General features: G+C 44.8%; 1 long non-coding RNA gene across 5 annotated transcripts in view; it reads left to right on the top strand.

The window, feature by feature from the left end:
* Window positions 1-18,983, top strand: part of LOC307181295 — a 1,377,052-nt gene that overhangs the window by 557,307 nt on the left and 800,762 nt on the right. For 2 of the 5 annotated variants that reach the window (XR_013826358.1, XR_013826359.1), the window contains exon 2: window positions 6,510-6,609. The exons of 2 other annotated variants lie outside the window; for them this stretch is intronic. This is a non-coding gene — a long non-coding RNA (uncharacterized lncRNA). Of the gene's footprint in view, window positions 1-2,714; window positions 2,734-6,509; window positions 6,610-18,983 lie in introns of those variants that run through there. One more of the 5 variants, XR_013826362.1, reaches the window with a different exon arrangement.

Below are 18,983 nucleotides of genomic sequence, written 5' to 3' on the forward strand. Positions count from 1 at the left end.
GGAAAAAACGCATACGCCCTTTTTGGCCAAGTGCATCATTGTGGACGTTCTGCCTCTTTTCCTATGCTTTCAATGCAATTCCAGTCTACCTCCTGAAATCGGTTTCCTGCAATTCTGCCCCGCTTTCAAGTCCTCTTGGCAGCCTTACTTCAGTCTATTTTTGGACGATAGCTGTCATTTATAACTCTGCAGGTTTGTGAATTACAGTGCCCCTGAGCTCCTTTCTTCAACTCGCTTTCTTTTGAGCTGGCCGCAACACCGCTGGATGGCTTCAGGCCCTAATCTGGTTCTGGTACGGCACGCTGAGCCTTTGGTTATTTCCTCTTCCTGGTGGGAAATGAGAGTTAAATTTGCCCGTCCAGACACCTCCAGCTAGCCTCTCATTGGTTCTCGCTATTCCTGTTCATCTGCCGCAGAAATTACAAACTGGGCCAAACAGGAGGTTAAAGGCGCTGACTCTCCAAGTGGGGAGAGTGTTAGTAAAGCGTCTGGAATGTTGCACCCGAGTACCAGGGTACGAAAACTGAGACATATTTGAACACGTCTCCCGATCACATGGTTGATCATACTTGGGTTCCACATGCATGTTTTAGCTGAAGGAAGAATACCTTAAACCTGGAGAGTTGAGACCCGTGTAATGGGTACCATGCAATATGACTTCAAAGGGTCTTCATTTGCTCACCGAACCTCTCCAATCCTATCACTGCTGCGTTTATGCCCCTGTACACATGCTTGATTCTCTTTCGGAGACATAGCAATCCATAGGTTTTAAGATACTTACTAGTCAGGTACATTCTTAGGCGTTTAATATGCGGTGTTGAGTCCATTTCGTTGAGCAAGGAGTAGCTCTTGTCTATTCCATATTTGACTTAAGGAACTTTATCTGTGCTCATTTCAATCTCTGGTTTTATGCAGCACCCCAACTCACCTTTACCCTTAAGTAAGTATAAGTTGGTTTTCTAAATTTGAGACCCTGTTCTGTTCTGTAATTCAGTTCCTGTGTAGCCAAGTTTACATTCCGTGTATTACTGATATCTTATGATGTTTCTTTTTCTGTGTGACTTATTTCAGTTAGAATCACCATAGCTGAATCCACTCATTGTGCTGCTAAGGGCCTGATGACACAGATTTCATTGCTGAGTGATATTGCTTTGTAAGTAAATACCACAACTTCTTTATCCATTTTTCACTTTCTGCGATGTTGAACTTGTACTGTAAACGAGGTTCTTGTCAACAGAGCCGTTCCAAACTTTGGGGTGGCTGTGTCTTTTTGATTTTAATTTCCCTAAGCTATAGGACCATAAGTGGAAGTGCCCTAGGTTCTGTTGCTTTGTTTTTTAGATGTTTCAGGAAACACCATACACTTCTCCCGAGTGTCTGTTGGCAATTTACATCACGCCCATCAGCATAACAAGGCTCCCAGTTCTCCATGGCCTGTCCTGCCTTTCTGGATTTTACACTTTTTTCAGATGGCCCTTTTGACCGGGGGGAAGTGAGACTTCATTGTAGTGCAGATTTCCTTTGCAAGCTTGCTTGGTTGGCCAAAAAGGGCGTATGCGTTTTTTCCTGAATATATTCAGGAAAAAACGCATACGCCCTTTTTGGCCAAGTGCATCATTGTGGACGTTCTGCCTCTTTTCCTATGCTTTCAATGCAATTCCAGTCTACCTCCTGAAATCGGTTTCCTGCAATTCTGCCCCGCTTTCAAGTCCTCTTGGCAGCCTTACTTCAGTCTATTTTTGGACGATAGCTGTCATTTATAACTCTGCAGGTTTGTGAATTACAGTGCCCCTGAGCTCCTTTCTTCAACTTGCTTTCTTGTGACTTGGCCGCAACACCGCAGGATGGCTTCAGGCCCTAATCTGGTTCCGGTACGGCACGCTGAGCCTTTGGTTATTTCCTCTTCCTGGTGGGAAATGAGAGTTAAATTTGCCCGTCCAGACACCTCCAGCTAGTCTCTCATTGGTTCTCGCTATTCCTGTTCATCTTCCGCAGAAATTGCAAACTGGGCCAAACAGGAGGTTAAAGGCGCTGACTCTCCAAGTGGGGAGAGTGTTAGTAAAGCTTCTGGAATGTTGCACCCGAGTACCAGGGGAGGAAAACTGAGACATATTTGAACACGTCTCCCGTTCACATGGTTCATCATACTCTGGGTTCCACATGCATGTTTTAGCTGAAGGAAGAATACCTTAAACCTGGAGAGTTGAGACCCGTGTAATGGGTACCATGCAATATGACTTCAAAGGGTCTTCATTTGCTCACCAAACCTCTCCAATCCTATCACTGCTGCGTTTATGCCCCTGTACACATGCTTGATTCTCTTTCGGAGACATAGCAATCTATAGGTATTAAGATAATTACTAGTCAGGTACATTCTTAGGCGTTTAATATGCGGTGTTGAGTCCATTTCGTTGAGCAAGGAGTAGCTCTTGTCTATTCCATATTTGGCTTAAGGAACTTTATCTGTGCTCATTTCAATCACTGGTTTTATGCAGCACCCCAACTCACCTTTCCCCTTAAGCAAGCATAAGTTGGTTTTCTAAATTTGAGACCCTGTTCTGTTCTGTAATTCAGTTCCTGTGTAGCCAAGTTTACATTCCGTGTATTACTGATATCTTATGATGTTTCTTTTTCTGTGTGACTTATTTCAGTTAGAATCATCATACCTGAATCCACTCATTGTGCTGCTAAGGGTCTGATGACACAGATTTCATTGCTGAGTGATATTGCTTTGTAAGTAAATACCACAACTTCTTTATCAATTTTTCACTTTCTGCGATGTTGAACTTGTACTGTAAACGAGGTTCTTGTAAACAGAGGCGTCCCAAACTTTGGGGTGGCTGTGTCTTTTTGATTTTAATTTCCCTAAGCTATAGGACCATAAGTGGAAGTGCCCTAGGTTCTGTTGCTTTGTTTTTTAGATGTTTCAGGAAACACCATACACTTCTCCCGAGTGGTTGTTGGCAATTTACATCCCGCCCATCAGCATAACAAAGCTCCCAGTTCTCCATGGCCTGTCCTGCCTTTCTGGATTTTACACTTTTTTCAGATGGCCCTTTTGACCGTGGGGAAGTGAGACTTCATTGTAGTGCAGATTTCCTTTGCAAGCTTGCTTGATTGGCCAAAAAGGGCGTATGCGTTTTTTCCTGAATATATTCAGGAAAAAACGCATACGCCCTTTTTGGCCAAGTGCATCATTGTGGACGTTCTGCCTCTTTTCCTATGCTTTCAATGCAATTCCAGTCTACCTCCTGAAATTGGTTTCCTGCAATTCTGCCCTGCTTTCAAGTCCTCTTGGCAGCCTTACTTCAGTCTATTTTTGGACGATAGCTGTCATTTATAACTCTGCAGGTTTGTGAATTACAGTGACCCTGAGCTCCTTTCTTCAACTCGCTTTCTTGTGACCTGGCCGCAACACCGCAGGATGGCTTCAGGCCCTAATCTGGTTCCGGAACGGCACGCTGAGCCTTTGGTTAATTCCTCTTCCTGGTGGGAAATGAGAGTTAAATTTGCCCGTTCAGACACCTCCAGCTAGTCTCTCATTGGTTCTCGCTATTCCTGTTCATCTTCCGCAGAAATTGCAAACTGGGCCAAACAGGAGGTTAAAGGGACTGACTCTCCAAGTCGGGAGAGTGTTAGTAAAGCGTCTGGAATGTTGCACCCGAGTACCAGGGTACGAAAACTGAGACATATTTGAACACGTCTCCCGATCACATGGTTGATCATACTCTAGGTTCCACATGCATGTTTTAGCTGAAGGAAGAATACCTTAAACCTGGAGAGTTGAGACCCGTGTAATGGGTACCATGCAATATGACTTCAAAGGGTCTTCATTTGCTCACTTAACGTCTCCAATCCTATCACTGCTGCGTTTATGCCCCTGTACACATGCTTGATTCTCTTTCGGAGACATAGCAATCCATAGGTTTTAAGATACTTACTAGTCAGGTACATTCTTAGGCGTTTAATATGCGGTGTTGAGTCCATTTCATTGAGCAAGGAGTAGCTCTTGTCTATTCCATATTTGGCTTAAGGAACTTTATCTGTGCTCATTTCAATCTCTGGTTTTATGCAGCACCCCAACTCACCTTTACCCTTAAGCAAGCATAAGTTGGTTTTCTAAATTTGAGAACCTGTTCTGTTCTGTAATTCAGTTCCTCTGTAGCCAAGTTTACATTCCGTGTATTAGTGATATCTTATGATGTTTCTTTTTCTGTGTGACGTATTTCAGTTAGAATCATCATACCTGAATCCACTCATTGTGCTGCTAAGGGCCTGATGACATAGATTTCATTGCTGAGTGATATTGCTTTGTAAGTGAATACCACAACTTCTTTATCCATTTTTCACTTTCTGCGATGTTGAACTTGTACTGTAAACGAGGTTCTTGTAAACAGAGCCGTTCCAAACTTTGGGGTGGTTGTGTCTTTTTGATTTTAATTTCCCTAAGCTATAGGACCATAAGTGGAAGTGCCCTCGGCTCTGTTGCTTTGTTTTTTAGATGTTTCAGGAAACACCATACACTTCTCCCAAGTGTCTGTTGGCAATTTACATCCCGCCCATCAGCATAACAAGGCTCCCAGTTCTCAATGGCCTGTTGCCTTTCTGGATGTTACACTTTTTTCAGATGGCCCTTTTGACCGGGGGGAAGTGAGACTTCATTGTAGTGCAGATTTCCTTTGCAAGCTTGCTTGGTTGGCCAAAAAGGGCGTATGCGTTTTTTCCTGAATATATTCAGGAAAAAACGCATACGCCCTTTTTGGCCAAGTGCATCATTGTGGACGTTCTGCCTCTTTTCCTATGCTTTCAATGCAATTACAGTCTACCTCCTGAAATCGGTTTCTTGCAATTCTGCACCACTTTCAAGTCCTCTTGGCAGCCTTACTTCAGTCTATTTTTGGACGATAGCTGTCATTTATAACTCTGCAGGTTTGTGAATTACAGTGCCCCTGAGCTCCTTTCTTCAACTCGCTTTCTTGTGACCTGGCCGCAACACCGCAGGATGGCTTCAGGCCCTAATCTGGTTCCGGCCCGGCATGCTGAGCTTTTGGTTAATTCCTCTTCCTGGTGGGAAATCAGAGTTAAATTTGCCCGTCCAGACACCTCCAGCTAGCCTCTCATTGGTTCTCGCTATTCCTGTTCATCTTCCGCAGAAATTGCAAACTGGGCCAAACAGGAGGTTAAAGGGACTGACTCTCCAAGTGGGGAGAGTGTTAGTAAAGCGTCTGGAATGTTGCACCCGAGTACCAGGGTACGAAAACTGAGACATATTTGAACACGTCTCCCGATCACATGGTTGATCATACTCTAGGTTCCACATGCATGTTTTAGCTGAAGGAAGAATACCTTAAACCTGGGTAGTTGAAACCCGTGGAATGGGTACCATGCAATATGACTTCAAAGGGTCTTCATTTGCTCACCGAATATCTCCAATCCTATCACTGCTGCGTTTATGCCCCTGTACACACGCTTGATTCTCTTTTGGAGACATAGCAATCAATAGGTTTTAAGATACTTACTAGTCAGGTACATTCTTAGGCGTTTAATATGGGGTTTTGAGTCCATTTCGTTGAGCAAGGAGTAGCTCTTGTCTATTCCATATTTGGCTTAAGGAACTTTATCTGTGCTCATTTCAATCTCTGGTTTTATGCAGCACCCCAACTCACCTTTCCCCTTAAGCAAGCATAAGATGGTTTTCTAAATTTGAGACCCTGTTCTGTTTTGGAATGCAGTTCCTGTGTAGCCAAGTTTACATTCCGTGTATTAGTGATATCTTATGATGTTTCGTTTTCTGTGTGACTTACTTCAGTTAGAATCATCGTACCTGAATCCACTCATTATGCTGCTACGGGCCTGATGACATAGATTTCATTGCTGAGTGATACTGCATTGTACGTAAGTACCACAAGTTCTTTATCCATTTTTCACTTTCTGTGATATTGAACTTGTACGGTAAACGAGGTTCTTGTAGACGGAGGCGTCCCAAACTTTGGGGTGGCTGTGTCTTTTTGATTTTAATTTCCCTAAGCTATAGGACCATAAGTGGCAGTGCCCTAGGCTCTGTTGCTTTGTTTTTTAGATGTTTCAGGAAACACCATACACTTCTCCCGAGTGTCTGTTGGCAATTTACATCCCGCCCATCAGCATAACAAGGCTCCCAGTTCTCCATGGCCTATCCTGCCTTTCTGGATTTTACACTTTTTTCAGATGGCCCTTTTGACCGGGGGGAAGTGAGACTTCAATGTAGTGCAGATTTCCTTTGCAAGCTTGCTTGGTTGGCCAAAAAGCGCGTATGCGTTTTTTCCTGAATATATTCAGGAAAAAACGCATACGCCCTTTTTGGCCAAGTGCATCATTGTGGACGTTCTGCCTCTTTTCCTATGCTTTCAATGCAATTCCAGTCTACCTCCTGAAATCGGTTTCCTGCAATTCTGCCCCGCTTTCAAGTCCTCTTGGCAACCTTACTTCAGTCTATTTTTGGACGATAGCTGTCATTTATAACTCTGCAGGTTTGTGAATTACAGTGCCCCTGAGCTCCTTTCTTCAACTCGCTTTCTTTTGAGCTGGCCGCAACACCGCAGGATGGCTTCAGGCCCTAAACTGGTTCCGGCACGGCACGCTGAGCCTTTGGTTAATTCCTCTTCCTGGTGGGAAATGAGAGTTAAATTTGCCCGTCCAGACACCTCCAGCTAGTCTCTCATTGGTTCTCGCTATTCCTGTTCATCTTCCGCAGAAATTGCAAACTGGGCCAAACAGGAGGTTAAAGGCGCTGACTCTCCAAGTGGGGAGAGTGTTAGTAAAGCGTCTGGAATGTTGCACCCGAGTACCAGGGGAGGAAACCTGAGACATATTTGAACACGTCTCCCATTCACATGGTTGATCATACTTGGGTTCCACATGCATGTTTTAGCTGAAGGAAGAATACCTAAAACCTGGGTAGTTGAGACCCGTGTAATGGGTACCATGCAATATGACTTCAAAGGGTCTTCATTTGCTCACCGAACCTCTCCAATCCTATCACTGCTGCGTTTATGCCCCTGTACACATGCTTGATTCTCTTTTGGAGACATAGCAATCCATAGGTTTTACGATACTTACTAGTCAGGTACATTCTTAGGCGTTTAATATGCGGTGTTGAGTCCATTTCGTTGAGCAAGGAGTAGCTCTTGTCTATTCCATATTTGACTTAAGGAACTTTATCTGTGCTCATTTCAATCTCTGGTTTTATGCAGCACCCCAACTCACCTTTCCCCTTAAGCAAGCATAAGTTGGTTTTCTAAATTTGAGACCCTGTTCTGTTCTGTAATTCAGTTCCTGTGTAGCCAAGTTTACATTCTGTGTATTACTGATATCTTATGTTGTTTCTTTTTCTGTGTGACTTATTTCAGTTAGAATCATCATACCTGAATCCACTCATTGTGCTGCTAAGGGCCTGATGACACAGATTTCATTGCTGAGTGATATTGCTTTGTAAGTAAATACCACAACTTCTTTATCCATTTTTCACTTTCTGCGATGTTGAACTTGTACTGTAAACGAGGTTCTTGTAAACAGAGGCGTCCCAAACTTTGGGGTGGCTGTGTCTTTTTGATTTTAATTTCCCTAAGCTATAGGACCATAAGAGGCAGTGCCTAGGCTCTGTTGCTTTATTTTTTAGATGTTTCAGGAAACACCATACACTTCTCCCGAGTGTCTGTTGGCAATTTACATCCCGCCCATCAGCATAACAAGGCTCCCAGTTCTCCATGGCCTGTCCTGCCTTTCTGGATTTTACACTTTTTTCCGATGTCCCTTTTGACCGGGGGGAAGTGAGACTTCATTGTAGTGCAGATTTCCTTTGCAAGCTTGCTTGGTTGGCCAAAAAGGGCGTATGCGTTTTTTCCTGAATATATTCAGGAAAAAACACATACGCCCTTTTTGGCCAAGTGCATCATTGTGGACGTTCTTCCTCTTTTCCTATGCTTTCAATGCAATTCCAGTCTACCTCCTGAAATCGGTTTCCTGCAATTCTGCCCCGCTTTCAAGTCCTCTTGGCAGCCTTACTTCAGTCTATTTTTGGACGATAGCTGTCATTTATAACTCTGCAGGTTTGTGAATTACAGTGCCCCTGAGCTCCTTTCTTCAACTCGCTTTCTTGTGACCTGGCCGCAACACCGCAGGATGGCTTCAGGCCCTAATCTGGTTCCGGAACGGCACGCTGAGCCTTTGGTTAATTCCTCTTCCTGGTGGGAAATGAGAGTTAAATTTGCCCGTTCAGACACCTCCAGCTAGTCTCTCATTGGTTCTCGCTATTCCTGTTCATCTTCCGCAGAAATTGCAAACTGAGCCAAACAGGAGGTTAAAGGGACTGACTCTCCAAGTGGGGAGAGTGTTAGTAAAGCATCTGGAATGTTGCACCCGAGTACCAGGGTACGAAAACTGAGACATATTTGAACACGTCTCCCGATGACATGGTTGATCATACTCTAGGTTCCACATGCATGTTTTAGCTGAAGGAAGAATACCTTAAACCTGGGTAGTTGAAACCCGTGGAATGGGTACCATGCAATATGACTTCAAAGGGTCTTCATTTGCTCACCGAACCTCTCCAATCCTATCACTGCTGCGTTTATGCCTCCGTACACATGCTTGATTCTCTTTCAGAGACATAGTAATCCATAGGTTTTAAGATACTTACTACTCAGGTACATTCTTAGGCGTTTAATATGCGGTGTTGAGTCCATTTCGTTGAGCAAGGAGTAGCTCTTGTCTATTCCATATTTGGCTTAAGAAACTTTATCTGTGCTCATTTCAATCTCTGGTTTTATGCAGCACCCCAACTCACCTTTACCCTTAAGCAAGCATAAGTTGGTTTTCTAAATTTGAGACCCTGTTCTGTGTTGTAATTCAGTTCCTGTGTAGCCAAGTTTCCATTCCGTGTATTACTGATATCTTATGATGTTTCTTTTTCTGTGTGACTTATTTCAGTTAGAATCATCGTACCTGAATCCACTCATTGTGCTGCTAAGGGCCTGATGACATAGATTTCATTGCTGAGTGATATTGCTTTGTAAGTGAATACCACAACTTCTTTATCCATTTTTCACTTTCTGCGATGTTGAACTTGTACTGTAAACGAGGTTCTTGTAAACAGAGCCGTTCCAAACTTTGGGGTGGCTGTGTCTTTTTGATTTTAATTTCCCTAAGCTATAGGACCATAAGTGCAAGTGCCCTAGGCTCTGTTGCTTTGTTTTTTTAGATGTTTCAGGAAACACCATACACTTCTCCGGAGTGTCTGTTGGCAATTTACATCCCGCCCATCAGCATAACAAGGCTCCCAGTTCTCCATGGCCTGTCCTGCCTTTCTGGATTTTACACTTTTTTCAGATGGCCCTTTTGACCTGGGGGAAGTGAGACTTCATTGTAGTGCAGATTTCCTTTGCAAGCTTGCTTGGTTGGCCAAAAAGCGCGTATGCGTTTTTTCCTGAATATATTCAGGAAAAAACGCATACGCCCTTTTTGGCCAAGTGCATCATTGTGGACGTTCTGCCTCTTTTCCTATGCTTTCAATGCAATTCCAGTCTACCTCCTGAAATCGGTTTCCTGCAATTCTGCCCCGCTTTCAAGTCCTCTTGGCAGCCTTACTTCAGTCTATTTTTGGACGATAGCTGTCATTTATAACTCTGCAGGTTTGTGAATTACAGTGCCCCTGAGCTCCTTTCTTCAACTCGCTTTCTTGTGACCTGGCCGCAACACCGCAGCATGGCTTCAGGCCCTAATCTGGTTCCGGCACGGCACGCTGAGCCTTTGGTTAATTCCTCTTCCTGGTGGGAAATGAGAGTTAAATTTGCCCGTCCAGACACCTCCAGCTAGTCTCTCATTGGTTCTCGCTATTCCTGTTCATCTTCCGCAGAAATTGCAAACTGGGCCAAACAGGAGGTTAAAGGCGCTGACTCTCCAAGTGGGGAGACTGTTAGTAAAGCGTCTGGAATGTTGCACCCGAGTACCAGGGGAGGAAAACTGAGACATATTTGAACACGTCTCCCGTTCACACGGTTGATCATACTCTGGGTTCAACATGCATGTTTTAGCTGAAGGAAGAATACCTTAAACCTGGAGAGTTGAGACCCGTGGAATGGGTACCATGCAATATGTCTTCAAAGGGTCTTCATTTGCTCACCGAACCTCTCCAATCCTATCACTGCTGCGTTTATGCCCCTGTACACACGCTTGATTCTCTTTTGGAGACATAGCAATCCATAGGTTTTAAGATAATTACTAGTCAGGTACATTCTTAGGCGTTTAATATGGGGTGTTGAGTCCATTTCGTTGAGCAAGGAGTAGCTCTTGTCTATTCCATATTTGGCTTAAGGAACATTATCTGTGCTCATTTCAATCTCTCGTTTTATGCAGCACCCCAACTCACCTTTCCCCTTAAGCGAGCATAAGTTGGTTTTCTAAATATGAGACCCTGTTCTATTTTGGAATTCAGTTCCTGTGTAGCCAAGTTTACATTCAGTGTATTAGTGATATCTTATGATGTTTCTTTTTCTGTGTGACTTATTTCAGTTAGAATCATCGTACCTGAATCCACTCATTATGCTGCTACGGGCCTGATGACATAGATTTCATTGCTGAGTGATACTGCATTGTACGTAAGTACCACAAGTTCTTTATCCATTTTTCACTTTCTGTGATATTGAACTTGTACGGTAAACGAGGTTCTTGTAAACAGAGGCGTCCCAAACTTTGGGGTGGCTGTGTCTTTTTGATTTTAATTTCCCTAAGCTATAGGACCATAAGTGGAAGTGCCCTAGGCTCTGTTGCTTTGTTTTTTAGATGTTTCAGGAAACACCATACACTTCTCCCGAGTGTCTGTTGGCAATTTACATCCCGCCCATCAGCATAACAAGGCTCCCAGTTCTCCATGGCCTGTCCTGCCTTTCTGGATTTTACACTTTTATCAGATGGCCCTTTTGACCGGGAGGAAGTGAGACTTCATTGTAGTGCAGATTTCCTTTGCAAGCTTGCTTGGTTGGCCAAAAAGGGCGTCTGTGTTTTTTCCTGAATATATTCAGGAAAAAACGCATACGCCCTTTTTGGCCAAGTGCATCATTGTGGACGTTCTGCCTCTTTTCCTATGCTTTCAATGCAATTCCTGTCTACCTCCTGAAATCGGTTTCCTGCAATTCTGCCTTGCTTTCAATGCCTCTTCATAGCCTTACCTCAATATATTTTAAAAAATAGTTGGCCTTTATAACTCTGCAGGTTTTTGAATTGCAGTGGCCCTTAGCTCCATTTTTTAGCTCTTATTTTTGTGGTCTTGCCCCATAACCACAGGATTCCTTGAAGCCCTATTTTTCTTCTGGGGCACCTTGCTGTGCCTTTGGTTAATTCTTCTTACTGATGTGATATTAGAGTGACATGTGCCCATTGAAACCGCTACAGCTAGTTTCTCACTGGTTCCCCCTATTCCCATTCATCCTCTGCACTAACTGCAGACTGTGCGATACCAGAACTTAAAGGCATTGACTCCATGTGGGGATGTTGTTAGTAAAGCGGCTGGAATGTCGATCCGGAGCCCCAGGAGAGGAAAAATGAGGTGCGTTTTAGAAACCTTTCCCGATCATATGGTATACCAGTCGCTGGGTTTCCCAAGCATGGTTTAGCTGTAGGAAGATTCCCTTCAACCTGGAGTGTTGGGACCCTTGGACTGAGTAGCATGAAGTATTGCATTAAACTTTCGGCAGTTGCTCACCAAAGCTCACCAATCCTGTCAGCCCCAAGTGTCCCGCCTTATGTCTTATCCAGCTGTGGGTTTATATGTGGTCAATCCAGGTTGCATCACAGCCCCTGAGCGAATTTTGTAAGAATTTTTCTCTCTTTCATTGTTTCAGCGTTTTGTTTTTAAAATTTATTTCTATAATGGGGTTTAGCTCCTTTTCACTGCTGTGTTTGTGCCGCTCTGCACACACTTGATTCCCTTATGGAGATATATCAATACATGGGTTTTAAGATTCTTATTCCTCAGATATATTTCTCTGCGGTGTATAGGGTGTGTTGAGGCCAGTTCATTGAGCAAGGTGTAGATCTTGTCTAATACCTATTTGGTTTATTGAACGGTATCTGTGCTAATTTCAAACTCTGGTTTTATGCATCACCCCACCTCTCCTTTCCCCTTAAGCTGACATAAGTGTGTTTTCTAAATGTGAGACACTGTTCTGTTCTGTAATTCATTTCTTGTGCAGCCATATTTACCCTCCCTCTATAAGTGATATCTTATGATATGTTTCTTTTTCTGTTTGACTTATTTCAAGTAGTATTATCGGACCTAAATCCACTCTTTATCCTTCTACTAGCCTTATTACATTGATTTCATGGTGAAGAGATATTCCATTGTACATAAGTACCACATCTTCTTTATCCATTGTTCTCTTTCCTGGGATATTTAAGGTGTACTGAAGTTGAGGTTCTTGTAAACAGAGTAGCCCTAAACTGTGGTGTGCTTGTGTCTTGTTGATTTTTAGACTTCCCTAGATATACTCCCATGATTGGAAGTGTCCTATGCTCTGTAGCTCTGTTTTTTAGATGATTTAGGAACCACCATACACTTCTCCAGAGTGGCTCTCGGCAGTTCACACACTGCCCATCAGCGTATAAAGGCTCCCTGTTCTCCATGGCCTGTCCTGCATTTCTGGTTTTTACAATTTTTTAGGATGGCCCTTTTGACCGGTGGGAAGTGAGACTTCTTTGTTGTGCACATTTGCATTGCTTGCTTGCTTCGTTGCCCATAAAGTGCGTATGCGTTTTTTCCTGGATATAATCAGGAAAAAACGCATACGCCCTTTTGGGCCAACTGCATCATTGTCGAAATTCTGCCGCTTTTCATGTGCGTTAAAGACGAGTCCAATCTATCTCTTGAAATCTGTTTCTTGCAATTCTGTCTTGCATTCAGATCCTCTTCTTTGCCTTACCTCAACATATTTTTGGACGTTAGTTTTCATTTATAACTCTGCAGGTTTGTGAATTGCAGTGACCCTGAGCTCCATTTTTTAAGTTGCTCTTTTGTGAGCTGGCCTCAAACCCGCAGGATTGCTTCAGGCCCTATTTTGGCTCCGGCGAGGCAGGCTGAGCCTTTCTTTAATTCTTATTCTTAATGGGAAATTAGAGTGATATGTGCCCGTCCAAACCCCTACAACTCTTCTCTCATTGGTTCCCCCTCTTCCCGTTCATCCTCCTCACAATTTGCAAAATGTGTGAAACAGGAGTTTAAATGTGCTGATTCTCCAAGTGGGGAGATTCTAAGTAGCGTGGCTGGAATGGTGAACAGGAGCACCAGGAGAGGATAAATGAGGTGCATTTTAGACACATCTCCCGATCACATGGTGTACAGTCCTCTGGGTTTTCCATGCATGTTTTAGCTGTAGGAAGATCCCTTGAACCTGCAGATTTGGGACCCATTGAATGGGTACCAGGTAGTATTACTTTAAAGGGTGTGCATTTCCTCACCCAACCTCACATTTCTCTTAGCACAAACAGTTTCCAGCCTTATGTCTCATCCTGCTGTGGGTCTAGATGTGTTCAATCCATGTTGCATCACCGTCCCTGAGGAAAAGTTGTAAGAGGTTTTCTCTGTCTCTCTGTCGTTTATTTTTTTCAATTTATTACTATATTGGTTACAGCTGATTTTCAAAGCTCTGTTTCTTGCTGCTGTACATCCACTTGATTCACGTACAGAGAGACATCAATAAATTCTTTTTCAGATTCTTACCAGTCGTATATATTCTTTTCCGGTGACTTGAGTGTGCTGAGTGCAGTTCTTTTAGCTACCGTGTAGGCCTTGTTGATTATCAGTTTGGTATTTGGAATGGTATCTTTGCTAATTTCAACCTCCTGGATGATGCCTCACCCCTCCCCACCTTTCCCGTTTAGCAGCCTTATGCGTGTTTTCTACATATTTGACTATGTTTTTGTTTTGTAATTTATTTCATGTGTAGCCATTTTGGATTCCACCTTTAAGTGATATCTTATGATATGTGTCTTTTTCTTTTTGAATTCTGTCACTTAGAATGATCATACGTAACTCCTCCGGAGTTGTTACAACTGGCCATATTTCATTGATTTCCAGGCTGAAGAATATTCCACTCTACCTAAGTACCACATCTCTATCCATTTTTTCCCTCCAGAGACATTTAAGTTATATCCTAGTCGAGGATCTTTTAAACAGAGAGGGGGTAAACATTGGGGTGCCTGTGTCCTCTCGATTTTTGTTTTTCCCAAGATATACGCCCATGAGTGCAAGTGCCCTATGCTCTGTAGCTCATTTTTTAGATGCTTTAGTAAACACAATACACTTCTCCAGAATGGCCGTTGGCAATATACATTTCCACTATAAGTCTCACAGGGCTCCCTCTTCTCGTTGCCCTGTCCTGCATTTCTGTTGTTTACGCTTTATGAGGATGGCTCTTCTGACTGATGCGAAGTGATATCTTTTGTAGTATTGACTTCCAGTGCCCACCTGTTTGGTTGGCTAAAAAAGTGTATGCCCTTTTCTTGAATATATACAGAAAAGAACGCATACACCCTTTTTGGCCAACTGCAATGTTGGCAATGTTCAGCTCCTTTTCTTGTGCTTAATGGCGAGTCCTTTCTACCTCCTCAAATCCCTTTCCTGCCATTCTCCCTTGCTTACAAGTCCTTTTCTCTGACTTTCCTCAAGACATTTTTCAGTGATGGATATTTTCAACTCTGCAGTTTTGTGAATTTTACTGCCCCTGAGTTCCATTGTTCAACTCGTGTTTATGGGAACTGGCCACAAAGCAGCGGGATTTCCTCAAGCCCTATACTGTTTCCATGGGCAACCCTAGCCTTTGGTCAATTCGTCTTCCTGATTGGAAATTAGAGTGACATGTGCCTGTCTGAACACCTAGGACTTGTCTCTCATTGTTCCTCATCCTTCCGCTTCATCCTCTGGACAAATTCCAAACTGTACGCAACAGGATGTTGACAGTGCTGACATCTCCAAGTGGGGAGACTGTTAGTAAAGACGCTGGAGGGGTGAACCCGAGCACCAGGAGATGAGGAGATGAGATGCCTTTTCCAAACTCTTCCCGATCAGATGGTATACCATCCTCTGGGTGTGACAGACATGTTTTAGCAGTAGGAAGAGTCCCATTCATGTAAGGAGAACACCAGGGCTTTTTCAAAATCAGTGTCTCCCCGAAACCCAAACTGGGGAATTTTTTAAGCTACGGCTACACATATGTTCATTAAGGGCCTTGGGAAGTAGGCAGAGTCCAAACTTTAGATGATTGAAGTCTTCAGGGTCAGAAGCACTCACCACCAGCTTCCCTTAGGCTACACTTTAACTGTCATTGATAGATGATGTCAATAAAAATATCTATTCTTTTTCAGATTATTTCCCCTTATAGGTTATTGCAAAATGTTGAGTGTAGTTCCCTGTGCTATACAGTAGTTCCTTGTTGATGATCTATTTTATACATAGCAGTGTGTATGTGTTCATTCCAAACTGTTAATTTATCCCTCCTCCCACCTTTCCCCTTTGGTAATAATAAATTATAAGATTTTATACTTCTCAGAAATGGGGGAGCTGAAAGAGAGGTATCATTTTCAATGGAAAAGCATTTAAAACAAGATTGAAGGTTTAACCAAGATTATTAGCTGTACATCCTTGGAAAGAAATCACTTCGTTTCTCTAATATTGACCTGACAAATAAGACAAACCTTTTCACTGAACTTGCTTATAAAAAGTGATGGAAATATCAAATGGAAGTGTTAAAAACATCTTATTTTACCCGAGCCTTATACACTGTTCTATGTTAACTACACTTTGGCTCACACATCTGTTCATTGAGGTTACAATAGTCTCAATTTCTGTTACTGATCCTCCAGAGTGGACCCCAACAAGTGTCCCCCTGCCCAGTGTCATTGGGGCCAACAGATCGAGACTGAGTTTGGTTCACAAGCAAAGGAACCTTTATATTTTGATCAGAGAATGGAGAGGTGAGAGCATGCACTACCCCGTGGGCTGTGGGCTGGGCTGCTGTGTAGAGATCCTGTCAGAGTCAGTGGGAGGGAGGGAGGCGGCGGAGCTCTCGAGGGCCGGGTTGGCTGTAGCTCAGGCTCTATATCGTGGAGTCTGCACTGGGCCCCAGGAGCTGAGGTGTCGACCCAGCCATTCTGCACTAGGAAATCTGGTCTGAAGTGCCGGGTGTGGAACCTCTGCATGCGGGACCCTAGGAGCACGTGAAATTAGACAAAGCACAAAGGATAAAGAAGGTTAGACTTGACTTTATTGCCCAGATTCTATTTTTATCTCCCAGGGATTTTTAATGGGCTTTGCTGGGGACAAACCCCTCCTCTGCCTTTTGTCCCGTTCCTCATTCTTGGAGTGCTGAGGGTGCAGACCCTTCTTCTGTAACTGCTGAGTGCTGAGTTGGGAGCCCTCATACCCTGGGGCGAGGGTCAGAGCTTCTCCCCAGCAGCCTCCCGGTGACGTTGATTGTCCCCAGGACCCCTGCCTCCCTGCTCGTCCACCTGAGCACCAGCATTGGAAGTGTTATAGATTCTAATGACCTTTAAGGGTCCAGGAAAGAGATGTGCAGAGACGCTGTGGGGGCCGGTTTCACCCCGCCCCACATTTGTTCGGCCACCTTAGGCTGACCGTCTCTGCCAGCCTAGATGCTCTGACCAGTAGTCTGCGCTTTCTTCAGTTAGGCCCCTGAATTAACGTACAAACAGCACCAGGTGTCAGAGCCCTGCCCGCTCAACTCCCAGACAGTCCAGGGTCAGTGGTGATCAAGGACCATGATGGCTACTGAGTCAACAGCCTTTTGAAGTAAACAGGAGTCCAGCCGGTCTTATTGGCCACCATCATCACGGTGTCTGTAGGCTTTTCTATGGTGACAGTGTGGTATACTGTTCCCCCGCCAAGATTATTAGCTCCCCTCTGGGTGCAGTAAGTCCTGCAAGCAGTAGTCTACTCTTTTGGGACACACTCTTGTTGTTTTATGAGAGAAACTCCAGGTCAAGTGATGTTCACACGAGTCGTCATGGTGCCCTGTTGCCCCCGGTTATCTCTCTGGATGTTGGAGTTGGAGGGCCTCCTCACTCGAGGTCGGTGTGCCCACGGAGCGAACCCTGCAACTTCAGGGCATGGTTGGTGGTTAGGATCACCACGTGGGGTCCTTTTCCCTTAGGAGGGAGGTGGCCTTTTGGGCTGCTGATTTCCAGGTTTTTAGATACCGCCAGTATCTTGGCCAGATGTGGCAGTGGGCCAAGCCCCTTAGTGACCGTAGTTTATCCTACCTGGATGGCATTCTTGCATTGTTCCATTTCAAGTGGTCCCAGTTTTTGCACTAATTCTCCAATGGCGATTCACCTTTCACCGGGAATGTAAAGGTCAAAGGGTTTAGCTAAATTAGGGAGTTCCAGGGCAAGGGTCTGAATTGACTGCTCTTTCCATTCTTGAAAGGCCACTTCTGGATTCTATTCAAAAGGATCATCATCTTTTCCTTTCAGTGTTTCATATAGAGGCCCAGCTAGTAGACTGTAGTTAGGGATCCAGAAGCAGCACACCCTGGCCTCCCCAGGAACCCCTAAGCTGTCTTCTAGTTTTAGAAAGGGGTAAGGCTGAAAATGGTTTCTTCCCTTTCCTGGGATGGGCTTCTCTGACCTTCTGTGAGAATGAAGCCCAGGCAGGTCACCGCAGTCTGTGATATTTGAGCTTTTTCTTGGACAACTTCTATCCTTTATTGGCTTGGTAGTTCAGAGGCCTCCTTAGTAGGGCTGGTGATCAGAATGTCGTCTGCATATTGAAGGAGGGTTTCCTTTTCCAGAGGTAGAACTTTTAGGTCTTTAGCTAAGCTTTCCCCAAAGATGGTGTGGGAATTTTTGCACCCTTGGGGCCAGACGGCCCGGAAGTATTGTTTTAGTTGTATGTTGAGTCCTGCCACTCACAAGCCAAAATTTCTTGTGACTCTGGGACTAATGGAATACAAAAGAAGGCATCATTGAAGACTAATACAGAATACCATGTCCTGGTGGTTGGTAGAATGACCAGCAGGGTGTAGGAATTAGGAGCAACTGGAGGTATATCCTCGGTGGCTTCACTGACTGTCCTGACATCCTTTACCAGGTCCCCAGCAGCCCATGGGGCTCTCGTGGTCAGACCAATCCCAGAATATGGAGCTCACCTGGGCAGGTACCCCACCCCCACCCCAGCCCACGGGGCTCTCGTGGTCAGGCCCCTCCCAGGATACAGAGCTACCCTTGCAGGTACCGTGGCAGGGCTGGGCACACAGGAACCGTGCACATAGCCCTCATTGCAGAGCACCCCCAGCTCACCTGTCGCTCAGAGCTGACACAGAGCACCTCAGAGCAGGACTTGAACTAACAAACAGCAGCTGCGACAGGTCTGTGACCCTGGGCATCACTCCGTGAGGCCTCCCTCCACCTGGTCTTCCAGAGACTTCCACTGCACCCGGGGCACCAGGCCTCTGTCTCCAACCACCACCCACCCCTCCTCTCCCTGACTCCTGGGTTCCTCTCATTAGGAGAGGGTTTTCTTGAAGTTGTCTCCCACTCATGGGCCAGATAAAATGATTAGAAAACAAGCCAAAGCTGCAGCCCCTTGTCTATCCTGACTCTCAGGAGCCCACACCTGTTCCTTGGACCTGGCCGGTTCAGCAAGTTCCATTTTCTGCAACTGTGAGCCCCTGAGGGGTGATGATTGGCTGACCTGGGCAGCCTTACCGTGCCGGCCAGCCCTCCCCAGGTGTGCCTGGGATGAGATCAATATAAATACCACTCCAGGCAGCAAGAGCCCCTGCAGCCGTGCCTGACGCCATTTTCTCTGCCCTGTCAGCAGTCTCGGGGCTGGGCTGGTGGGAGGGAGTGAGAGGCCACGGCTTTGTGGGTGGCCCAGTGTGAGTGGGGCTCTGCTGGACTTTCTGCAGCAATTGCCAGGCTGCCACCTGCTAAAG

The sequence above is a fragment of the Stenella coeruleoalba genome (assembly GCF_951394435.1).
Source record: "Stenella coeruleoalba genome assembly, contig: scaffold_34, whole genome shotgun sequence".
Lineage (NCBI taxonomy): Eukaryota > Metazoa > Chordata > Mammalia > Artiodactyla > Delphinidae > Stenella > Stenella coeruleoalba.